Below are 13,314 nucleotides of genomic sequence, written 5' to 3'. Positions count from 1 at the left end.
CTAGGAAACAGAAATAAAACTCAGTTTTTTAATAACCAAAGAAACTAAGCCTTGTCGGCAACTAGAGATCGAACATGGACGAGTTCATCAGTTTCCTTCTTTAGTTTATCTGTCATAAAAACAAGATTTCTTGTTGCAATCCCGAGATGTTCTCGTACTACTTCAAAGTCTTGAAGGAGATTTCCTACCAGTTGCGAAGACATCTGAACCGGTAGGTTGTTTTCATGATCAACTACATGAAAGCATGTTATGGATACATCAATCAACTCACTGGTTTTGCCCTGCTCGACTTCAACAATCTTGTTGCTTCCATTCATTGTGCACAACAAAAATTCAACAGAATCTTCTGACCTTATGAAACCCAATATTTATAAGGTATTCCAAAAAACCCTAGGAACCATGGAGTTCGTGTGGGTCCGGTACGTGTGCTTGCGGTCAAAACACATGTGACACCAAGGAAAAAAGGAGAAACAAAGAAGACCAAGAGAGTGTTGTCAAGCGGCAGACACTTAGTGAAGGGATGAAGAAAAATCTAGAGAAACTTTAAGCAACAACTTAATACACTCCTGCTAGCTTTCTCAATATGAGCATCCTTCTTTGTTAAAAGAAGGATGCAACCTTATGCAGTCATGGTGTACTAAGATGAGCATCTTGCTCATCAATATTCACTTCTTCTTTTCCTTTATCAAGGATATTTAGAGAGAAATTACATGTCATAGCTGAAAAAGTTTTATCAAGAAAAAGGTTAGAAGTACCTGAATCAACTGTTTTCCATGTTTTCTTGATGCTCCGTTTAAGTTTGTTTACACTGATTTTTAGATACGAGACTCGATTGTTGATATGTAAGAAGTCTGAAGCGGAAGTCTTGGATTTGCAGTTTTCTTCAGGGAGAGATGAGGAACTCAAATTTTCTTTCTTTCTCCTATGCTTTTTTTCTTCTTGCAGGGTAAGTCACCCTTTTTCCACTCTTCTTTCTTCCATTGTAGGCATTTTTTGTTTTGAACATACAATTATCACAGTACATTCGTTGAGTGTTTAGAATACCTTTTCCAAAAATGTGTGAAACCGGTTTAATGATTTCTTTAGACATCCAAGTAAGAATGTTATGAAGCTTTTCATTCCTCAACCGATAACGACATCTTCGCTCAGAATGTCCTTTATTCCCGCAGTAATAGCAGTTAAAGGAATTATTTTTACCCGTTCTCTTTTGAGCAGATTTAGAAGGAGCAGAATTCTTGTTTTTTAGACCATTGCAAGTTGATAAAGGTTTTTCACATGGAGAATTATCACTAGCTTTAACAAAGTTGATCTTACTGCTTTTTGGAGCGTCTATTCCTTTATAGCCCAGACCACGTGTATCACGGTGTTCTTTACATGCTCCAAGCATAGAAAATAATTTTGTAGAGCTAGAATTGAATCTACCCAGACTCTCTTCCAGTGATTTTACTTTGTTAAGAGTAGCTGCAAGCTCAGTCTCCAAGGATTTTTCTTTGGCGAGAAGACTACGCTCTTTGTCGCTAAAACGCTTTTGTTGAGAGTCATATATTGATTCAGTTTCTGCAAGTCTTTCTTTCAACACGAAGAGATTTCGAAAAAGATTATCACATTCAGATTTTTTTTGTGCGTACATCTTCTTCACGATCTTTAACGATAGATTGTAAGAGTTTATATCCACCATCATATCCTTTAAAGAGTTTTCTCAAATTTATGTTTTTTTGACAAAGAGGACCCATGTATTTACTCAAGCAGGTTGTTGACTACTTTTATTTCAAGGAACGATCAAACAACTTGATATATTGAGAAACTTCCTCATCAATACTTTGTCCTTTTTCTGAATCACTATCATCTGAAAGATCATCCAACTGTTCCTCAAGAAATTTTTTCCAGTCGAAAGCAGATTCAGTCAATGGACAAGTCTTTGAGTTTTTCTCAGAAGTTTCAACCCTTTGAGACTCACGTGAGTAGCTCTGAACTGGTGTTGCGTTATCAGAGATGTACTTATCTTCCATAGAATCATATCGCTACAAACACAGACTTGTAAGTTCTTAAACATGTTTGTCTGCTATGATACCAATTGAAAAAGCGGGGGTCTAACAACACCACCCAATATTTCTCATAGCAATCTATATGGACTAACTCCGAAATACTTTTTAGAGAATAAACTAGACAGTCAGACTCAATCTAGGTAAAAGTATCTCAAGGATTTAATATCTCTCTCTTGTTTTGATTTACTCGAGCTAATAGAAATCAGCGAGTCTTTAATCAAACACAAGGAATAACTTGGATGGTACCAAAGACCAATATCCAAGGATCAATCAATGACAATCAACAACCAAAGGTTGGATTACTCTAATTGATGATCTAACGCATAACCTGTATTATTTCAATTATAAAGATAAAACAATATAATGCGGAAACTGAAATAACACAGACACCAGAAATTTTGTTAACGAGGAAACCACAAATGCAGAAAAACCCCGGGACCTAGTCCATATTGAACACACACTGTATTAAGCCGCTACAGACACTAGCCTACTCCAAGTTAACTTCGGACTGGACTGGACTGTAGTTGAACCCCAATCAGTCTCCCACTGATCCAAGGTACAGTTGTACTCCCTACGCCTCTGACCCCAAGTAGGATACTGCGCACTTGATTCCCTTAGCTGATCTCATCCACAACTAACAGTTGCTACGACCCAAAATCGCAGGCTTTAACAATAAACAAATCTGTCTCACACAGACAAGTCTATCAAAGGATCAATATGTCTCCCATAGAAAAACCCTAAAGTTTTTGTTCCGGCTTTTGATAATAATCAAGGTGAACAGGAACCAATTGATAATCCGGTCTTATATTCACGAAGAACAGCCTGGATAAATCAATCACCTCACAAAAATCTTAATCGTATGGTAGCGAAACAAGATGTTGCAGAATCACAAACAATGAGACGAAGATGTTTGTGACTACTTTTTATATCTTGCCTATCGGAGATATTAATATCATGCCAATCAATCTGATTGTACTCGTACGATAGAAGATGCAAGATCAGATCACACAACTACGATAAAAGTAGTATCGGTCTGGCTTCACAATCCCAATGAAGTCTTTAAGTCGTTAACCTGGTTTTAGAAGAAGAAAACCAAAGGTTAAAGGAGAAACGACTCTAGCACGCAAACTAGTATCACACGTGAGGTGTGGGGATTAGTTTTGCAGAGTTGCTATATGTCCCCTTATATAGTCTTTCAAATCACGGTTTCTCCCTGGTCACAAAGCAAACAACATCCACCGTTAGATGAAAACCTGATTTAGATTCAAGCTAATATTTCTCAACCGTTAGATTGAAAACTTAGCATGTTATACACAAATGAAATGTACGCTTTTAGGTTTGTTAACCGTACCCAAACGTATACATTGTTGGTTCAACAATAGTTAACCAAAAGGTTAGCCATATGAGCATTTCATACCAACCATATTCTTCTTCACCATAACTAGTTCAAATTACTCAAATGAACTAGTTAGAGAGTTGTTCAATTGCAAGGAAATCTTATGTACTACACAAGACACAATTGAAGCAAAGATGATTTGATTCACTTGAATCGGATTCCTTAGTCTTTATAAGTTTAAAGTTCAGAAATCATCTTCGGATATATAACCTTCTTAAGTTCACACACCAGGTTTGCGGACTTAAGCAACTGGGCAGAGTTTACAAACTCCAGCAGAAAATCTCGGCAAAGACTTTCCGCCTGTTCGCGGACTGGGTTCGCGGACTGGTACTCACGTACAAGTTTGTCAACTCCAGCAGAATTTCTCGGGATGAGAAGTTCGGCAGTTCGCATACTGAGTTCGCGGACTTGGCAACAAGCCATTCTTCCGGTTTCTCTTGATCAACAAAGTTCGCAAACTTTGGTTCAAGGAATAGAACTTATGCACATATGTGTTTCCACAACAATACTTATGTCCATCATTGGTTATGTAATCTAAACTCTCGTTACAACCATTGAAACATTCTTAGAGGACGTTATATAGTTGTTACACCATTTCTCGTCAAAGCAATTTTCAAAGTGATTGAAACATACCATGACTTTCGTCACTAGGTAAAGATAAACATGGTCGAAGCGAAACGCTTACCAACACATATTTCGAGATATAGATAGGCGAGGTATACTCGGCTCGAAATACAAAATGTGTATAATCTAAGTCTATATATAGCATACGACTTTTTGTCTCAAGAAGTAGGAGATAGAGTAGATAGACTTTTGAGTGACTAGATAAGTTCAAGCCTTAGCATACCTTTTTGTCGAGAAGTTCCACCGTTTCCGAGACTTAGCTATAATAGACTAGAAACCAAGACTTATAGTTTTGATCACTAACATTGACAAACATGCTTGAGATAGCAATGCATGCGAGTTCGACCGACCAATGCTCTAACAATCTCCCCCTTTGTCAATTTTAGTGACAAAACTATCAATACATATGGAATACAAAAAAGATAAAGAAACTTTAGTAGCTCCTATTCCACATGTCTAATCTTCAACATTCCTCGAAATCTTCGTCACTTCCAAGTACTTCAATGATCCCAAAGGTTGTGAGTTTAGCATCACCCTTGTTGAAGATCCGTAGCTATAACAATGAGAAAGCATCGGTTTCGATCATTGTTATATAGTGTCATAGTATTATTACACAGTGTCAAAGTCCAATTGTATCACAGCTTTAACAATAATACTATGGTGATATGTATCACTCCCCCTTAGTCAATACTCCATCTCACATGGAAACCACTCCCCCTTACACTATGATACGAAAACCATATGTATTTGTAGTGTGAACTAAATATTAATTCTCCCCCTTTTTGTCAATAAAATTGGTAAAGGTACAAAAACGGGATCATAATCAAATTTCCGTAAGAGACATTTCATGACTAAAAGAAAAAAATACATACCATCTAATTTAGATGCAATCATATAGCTGAAGCTAATAACATTCATCAAGGAGTTTAAAAGATACAAGATAACCCCTTTAAAATTCCACAGCCGCACATCCCTCAATATATGACCATTAATCACAAGTTCAAAAGAACTCTCCCCCATTTGATGTCATTCCCAAGGGAACAACAAGAGCGACCTTAATTTCAAAAGAAAAGAAGGATTTTTATTGGACACTAAAACCCATGAGAATGATTTTCTATATCCAAAATCTCAATCAAATTAATCACAAGTAAACACATGATTAATTTAATCGGAATACGCAATCAAATTAAACACAAAAGTGATCAACTTAATTGATTATGCTCGACATAAGAGAACTTACGGAGCATACGACTAAGATACCCATCAGAAAATGAATAGTATAGTCGTTCATATACTCAACATAAGAGGAATCTTATGGAGTATGAAAATACTCAACTAGATTAATTACAAGATAACCCATAATTAATCTAATTAGAATACACAATCAAACTAATTACAAAAGTAATCAATTTAATTGTCATTTTTTTTGCTCGACATAAAAAGACTTATGGAGCAATAACTAAACAACCAAACAAGATGATTAATTTAGTTCAAGAATGATGAACATAAAGTACCTTACGGAACAACCAACAACGCTAATCAAAAATAATCAACTTGGTTGTATCGTGCTCAACATAAGACACATTACGGAGCCTCACAGTATTACGTAAAATATGGATCAGTGAAGATCAATACTGTGGAATACACAAGGATTCATTCAATCTTCCATCACTATTTTCATAACGATTTTTAATAGACATAATCCTTGAACACAAAATATTTTAACCTATCTTCCATCAAAGAATTGACAATATAGGCTTAACTTTTGTATATGTCAAAAGTCTATTCATCCTTAAATCAATACATGGATACCGATCATGAACGACTTTACTTTTGACAAAATATGGGACAACATAGTTCACGGACGTAAACACCAATATCCCATAACAAATTGCAATATAACAAATCATAAATATTAAATACTGCAAACCATCATCCTCCAAATATTTTTAGAATTTAATACCAAAAAACCTAAGAAAAAATCAAGAAGATGAAAATATAATAGCTCGTGTAGTCATAATCATTGCTATTCAAAGCGCTAGTTATTCTTCCAACTAAACCAAAAGAAGACATACTAGGAAACAGAAATAAAACTCAGTTTTTTAATAACCAAAGAAACTAAGCCTTATCAGCAACTAGAGATCGAACATGGACGAGTTCATCAGTTGCCTTATTTAGTTTATCTGTCAGAAAAAAAAGATTTCTTGTTGCAATCCCGAGATGTTCTCGTACTACTTCAAAGTCTTGAAGGAGATTTCCTACCAGTTACGAAGACATCTGAACCGGTAGGTTGTTTTCATGATCAACTGCATGAAAGCATGTTATGGAGACATCAATCAACTCACTGGTTTTGCCCTGCTCGACTTCAACAATCTTGTTGCCTCCATTCATTGTGCACAACAAAAAATTCAATAGAATCTTCTGACCTTACGAAACCCAATATTTATAAGGTATTCCAAAAAAAACTAGGAACCATGGAGTTCGTGTGGGTCCGGTACGTGTGCTTTCGGTCAAAACACATGTGACACCAAGGAAAAAATGAGAAGCAAAGAATACCAAGAGAGTGTTGTCAAGCGGCAGACACTTAGTGAAGGGATGAAGAAAAATCTATAGAAACTTTAAGCAACAACTTAATACACTCCTGCTAGATTTCTCAAGATGAGCATCTTGAGAACAACCTTATGCAGTCATGGCGTACTAAGATGAGCATCTTGCTCATCAATATTCACTTCTTCTTTTCCTTTATCAAGGATATTTAGAGAGACATTACTTGTCATAGCTGGAGAAGTTTTATCAAGAAAAAGGTTAGAAGTACCTGAATCAACTGTTTTCCATGTTTTCTTGATGCTCCGTTTGAGTCTGTTTACACTGATTTTTAGATCTGAGACTCGATTGTTGATATGTAAGAAATCTGGAGCGGAAGTCTTGGATTTGCAGTTTTCTTCAGGGAGAGATGAGGAACTAAACTTTTCTTTCTTTCTCCTATACCTTTTTCTTCTTTCAGGGTCAGTCACCCTTTTGCCACTCTTCCTTCTTCCATTGTAGGCATTTTTTATTTTGAACATACAATTATCCCAGTACATTCCTTGAGTGTTTAGAATGCCTTTTCCAACAATGTGTGAAACCGGTTTAATGATTTCCTTAGACATCCAAGTAAGAATGTTATGAGATTTTTCATTCCTCAACCGATAACGAAATCTTTGCTCAGAATGTCCTTTATTCCCGCAGTAATAGCAGTTAAAGGAATCATTTTTAACTATTTTCTTTTGAGCAGATTTAGAAGGAATATAATTCTTGTTTTTGGGACCATTGCAAGTTGCTAAAGATTTTTCACATGGAGAATTATCACTAGCTTTAACAAAGTTGATCTTACTTCTTTTTGGAGCGTATATTCCTTTATAGCCCAGACCACGTGTATCACGGTGTTCTTTACATGCTCCAAGCATAAAAGATAATTTTGTAGAGCTAGAATTGAATCTACTCAGACTCTCTTCCAGTGATTTTACTTTATTAAGAGCAGCTGCAAGCTCAGTCTCCAAGGATTTTTCTTTGGCGAGAAGATTGCGCTCTTTTTCGCTAAAACGCTTTTGTTGAGAGTCATATCTTGATTCAGTTTCTGCAAGTCTTTCTTTCAACACGAAGAGATTTCGAAAAAGATTATCACATTCAGATTTTTTGTGTGCGTACATCTTCTTCACGATCTTTAACGATAGATTGTAAGAGTTTATATCCACCATCATATCCTTTAAAGAGTTTTCTCAACTTTATGTTTTCTTGACAAAGATGATTACTCAATCAGGTCGTTGACTTCTTTTCTTTCAAGGCACGATCAAACAACTTGATATATTGAGAAACTTCCTCATCAATACTTTGTCCTTATTCTGAATCATTATCATCTGAAAGATCATCCAACTGTTCCTCAAGAGATTTTTTCCAGTAAAAAGAAGATTCAGTCAATGGACAAGTCTTTGAGTTTTTCTCAGAAGTTTCAACCCTTTGAGACTCACGTGAGTAGCTCTGAACTGGTGTTGCGTTATCAGAGATGTACTTATCGTCCATAGAGTCAGATCGCTACAAACACAGGCTTGTAAGTTCTTAAACGTGTTTTCCTGCTCTGATACCAATTGAAAAAGCGGGGGTCTAACAACACCACCCAATATTTCGCTTAGCAATCTGTATGGACTAACTCCGAAATACTTTCTAGAGAATCAACTAGACAGTCAGACTCAATCTAGGTAAAGTTATCTCAAGGAGTTAATATCTCTCTCTTGTTTTGATTTACTCGAGCTAATAGAAATCAGCGAGTCTTTAATGAAACACAAGGAATAACTTGGATGGTACCAAATACCAATATCCAAGGATCAATCAATGACAATCAACAAACAAAGGTTGGATTACTCTAATTAATGATCTAACGCATAACCTGTATTATTTCAATTATAAAGATAAAACAATATAATGCGGAAACTGAAATAACACAGACACCAGAAATTTTGTTAACGAGGAAACTGCAAATGCAGGAAACCCTGGGACCTAGTCCAGATTGAACACACATTGTATTAAGCCGCTACAGACACTAGCCTACTCCAAGCTAACTTCGGACTGGACTGTAGTTGAACCCCAATCAGTGTCCTACTTATCCAAGGTACAGTTATACTCCCTACGCCTCTGATCCCAGCAGGATACTGCGCACTTGATTCCCTTAGCTGATCTCACCCACAACTAAGAGTTGTTACGACCCAAAATCGCAGGCTTTAACAACAAACAAATCTGTCTCACACAGAGAACTCTATCAAAGGATCAATCTGTCTCACACAGAAAAACCCTAAAGTTTTTGTTTCATCTTTTGATAATAATCAAGGTGAACAGGAACCAATTGATAATCCGGCTTATATTCCCGAAGAACATCCTAGATAAATCAATCACCTCACAACAATCTTAATCGTATGGTAGCGAAACAAGATGTTGCAGAATCACAAACAATGAGACGAAGATGTTTGTGACTACTTTTTATATCTTGCCTATCGGAGATATTAATCTCAATCCAATCAATCTGATTGTACTCGTACGATAGAAGATGCAAGATCAGATCACACAACTACGATAAAAGTAGTATCAGTCTGGCTTCACAATTCCAATGAGGTCTTTAAGTCGTTAACCTGGTCTTAGAAGAAGAAACCAAAGGTTAAAGGAGAAACGACTCTAGCACGCAAACTAGTATCACAGTGTGGTGTGGGTATTAGTTTTGCAGAGTTGCTAGATGTTCCCTTATATAGTCTTTCAAATCAGGGTTTCGCCTTGGTCACAAAGCAAACAATATCCACCGTTAGATGACCTGATTTAAATTCAAGCTAATATTTCTCAACCGTTAGATCGAAAACTTAGCTTGTTATACACAAATGAAATGTACGCTTCTAGGTTTGTTAACCGTACCCAAACGTGTACATTGTTGGTTCAACAATAGTTAACTAAAAGGTTAGCCATATGAGCATTTCATACCAACCATATTCTTTTTCACAATAACTAGTTCAAATGACTCAAATGAACTAGTTAGAGAGTTGTTCAATTGCAAGGAAATCTTATGTACTACAGAAGACACAATTGAAGCAAAGATGATTTGATTCACTTGAATATGTTCATGAACTTTATAGCCACGGTTTGCAATTTGCATTCCTTAGTCTTTATAAGTTTAAGTTCAGAAATCATCTTCAGATATATAACCTTCTTAAGTTCGCACACTAGGTTCGCGGACTTAAGCAACCGGATAGAGTTTACAAACTCTAGTAAAAAATCTCGGCAAAGATTTTCCTCCGGTTCGCGGACTGGTACTCACGTAACAAGTTTGTCAACTCCAGCAGAATTTCTCGGGATAAGAATTTCGGCAGTTCGCGGACTTGGCAACAAGCCATTCTTCCGATTTCTCTTGATCAACAAAGTTCGCAAACTTTGGTTCAAGGAATAGGACTGATGCACATATGTGTTTCCACAACAATATTTATGTCCATTATTGGTTATGTAATCTAAACTCTCATTCCAACCATTGAAACATTCTTAGAGGACGTTACATAGTTGTTACACCATTTCTCGTCAAAGCAATTTTCAAAGTGATTGAAACATATCATGACTTTCGTCACTAGGTAAAGATAAACATGGTCGAAGCGAAACGCTTACCAACACATATTTCGAGATATAGATAGGCGAGGTATACTCGGCTCGAAATACAAAATGTGTATAATCTAAGTCTATATATAGCATACGACTTTTTGTCTCAAGAAGTAGGAGATAGAGTAGATAGACTTTTGAGTGACTAGATAAGTTCAAGCCTTTGCATACCTTTTTGTCGAGAAGTTCCACCGTTTCCGAGACTTAGCTATAATAGACTAGAAACCAAGACTTATAGTTTTGATCACTAACATTGACAAACATGCTTGAGATAGCAATGCATGCGAGTTCGACCGACCAATGCTCTAACAATCTCCCCCTTTGTCAATTTTAGTGACAAAACTATCAATACATATGGAATACAAAAAAGATAAAGAAACTTTAGTAGCTCCTATTCCACATGTCTAATCTTCAACATTCCTCGAAATCTTCGTCACTTCCAAGTACTTCAATGATCCCAAAGGTTGTAAGTTTAGCATCACCCTTGTTGAAGATCCGTAGCTATAACAATGAGAAAGCATCGGTTTCGATCATTGTTATATAGTGTCATAGTATTATTACACAGTGTCAAAGTCCAATTGTATCACAGCTTTAACAATAATACTATGGTGATATGTATCACTCCCCCTTAGTCAATACTCCATCTCACATGGAAACCACTCCCCCTTACACTATGATACGAAAACCATATGTATTTGTAGTGTGAACTAAATATTAATTCTCCCCCTTTTTGTCAATAAAATTGGTAAAGGTACAAAAACGGGATCATAATCAAATTTCCGTAAGAGACATTTCATGACTAAAAGAAAAAAATACATACCATCTAATTTAGATGCAATCATATAGCTGAAGCTAATAACATTCATCAAGGAGTTTAAAAGATACAAGATAACCCCTTTAAAATTCCACAGCCGCACATCCCTCAATATATGACCATTAATCACAAGTTCAAAAGAACTCTCCCCCATTTGATGTCATTCCCAAGGGAACAACAAGAGCGACCTTAATTTCAAAAGAAAAGAAGGATTTTTATTGGACACTAAAACCCATGAGAATGATTTTCTATATCCAAAATCTCAATCAAATTAATCACAAGTAAACACATGATTAATTTAATCGGAATACGCAATCAAATTAAACACAAAAGTGATCAACTTAATTGATTATGCTCGACATAAGAGAACTTACGGAACATACGACTAAGATACCCATCAGAAAATGAATAGTATAGTCGTTCATATACTCAACATAAGAGGAATCTTATGGAGTATGAAAATACTCAACTAGATTAATTACAAGAGAACCCATAATTAATCTAATTAGAATACACAATCAAACTAATTACAAAAGTAATCAATTTAATTGTCATTCTTTTTGCTCGACATAAAAAGACTTATGGAGCAATAACTAAATAACCAAACAAGATGATTAATTTAGTTCAAGAATGATGAACATAAAGTACCTTACGGAACAACCAACAACGCTAATCAAAAATAATCAACTTGGTTGTATCGTGCTCAACATAAGACACATTACGGAGCCTCACAGTATTACGTAAAATATGGATCAGTGAAGATCAATACTGTGGAATACACAAGGATTCATTCAATCTTCCATCACTATTTTCATAACGATTTTTAATAGACATAATCCTTGAACACAAAATATTTTAACCTATCTTCCATCAAAGAATTGACAATATAGGCTTAACTTTTGTATATGTCAAAAGTCTATTCATCCTTAAATCAATACATGGATACCGATCATGAACGACTTTACTTTTGACAAAATATGGGACAACATAGTTCACGGACGTAAACACCAATATCCCATAACAAATTGCAATATAACAAATCATAAATATTAAATACTGCAAACCATCATCCTCCAAATATTTTTAGAATTTAATACCAAAAAACCTAAGAAAAAATCAAGAAGATGAAAATATAATAGCTCGTGTAGTCATAATCATTGCTATTCAAAGCGCTAGTTATTCTTCCAACTAAACCAAAAGAAGACATACTAGGAAACAGAAATAAAACTCAGTTTTTTAATAACCAAAGAAACTAAGCCTTATCAGCAACTAGAGATCGAACATGGACGAGTTCATCAGTTGCCTTATTTAGTTTATCTGTCAGAAAAAAAAGATTTCTTGTTGCAATCCCGAGATGTTCTCGTACTACTTCAAAGTCTTGAAGGAGATTTCCTACCAGTTACGAAGACATCTGAACCGGTAGGTTGTTTTCATGATCAACTGCATGAAAGCATGTTATGGAGACATCAATCAACTCACTGGTTTTGCCCTGCTCGACTTCAACAATCTTGTTGCCTCCATTCATTGTGCACAACAAAAAATTCAATAGAATCTTCTGACCTTACGAAACCCAATATTTATAAGGTATTCCAAAAAAAACTAGGAACCATGGAGTTCGTGTGGGTCCGGTACGTGTGCTTTCGGTCAAAACACATGTGACACCAAGGAAAAAATGAGAAGCAAAGAATACCAAGAGAGTGTTGTCAAGCGGCAGACACTTAGTGAAGGGATGAAGAAAAATCTATAGAAACTTTAAGCAACAACTTAATACACTCCTGCTAGATTTCTCAAGATGAGCATCTTGAGAACAACCTTATGCAGTCATGGCGTACTAAGATGAGCATCTTGCTCATCAATATTCACTTCTTCTTTTCCTTTATCAAGGATATTTAGAGAGACATTACTTGTCATAGCTGGAGAAGTTTTATCAAGAAAAAGGTTAGAAGTACCTGAATCAACTGTTTTCCATGTTTTCTTGATGCTCCGTTTGAGTCTGTTTACACTGATTTTTAGATCTGAGACTCGATTGTTGATATGTAAGAAATCTGGAGCGGAAGTCTTGGATTTGCAGTTTTCTTCAGGGAGAGATGAGGAACTAAACTTTTCTTTCTTTCTCCTATACCTTTTTCTTCTTTCAGGGTCAGTCACCCTTTTGCCACTCTTCCTTCTTCCATTGTAGGCATTTTTTATTTTGAACATACAATTATCCCAGTACATTCCTTGAGTGTTTAGAATGCCTTTTCCAACAATGTGTGAAACCGGTTTAATGATTT

The sequence above is a fragment of the Papaver somniferum genome, unplaced genomic scaffold (genome assembly GCF_003573695.1).
Source record: "Papaver somniferum cultivar HN1 unplaced genomic scaffold, ASM357369v1 unplaced-scaffold_118, whole genome shotgun sequence".
Lineage (NCBI taxonomy): Eukaryota > Viridiplantae > Streptophyta > Magnoliopsida > Ranunculales > Papaveraceae > Papaver > Papaver somniferum.
This window is presented reverse-complemented; position numbering follows the sequence as displayed.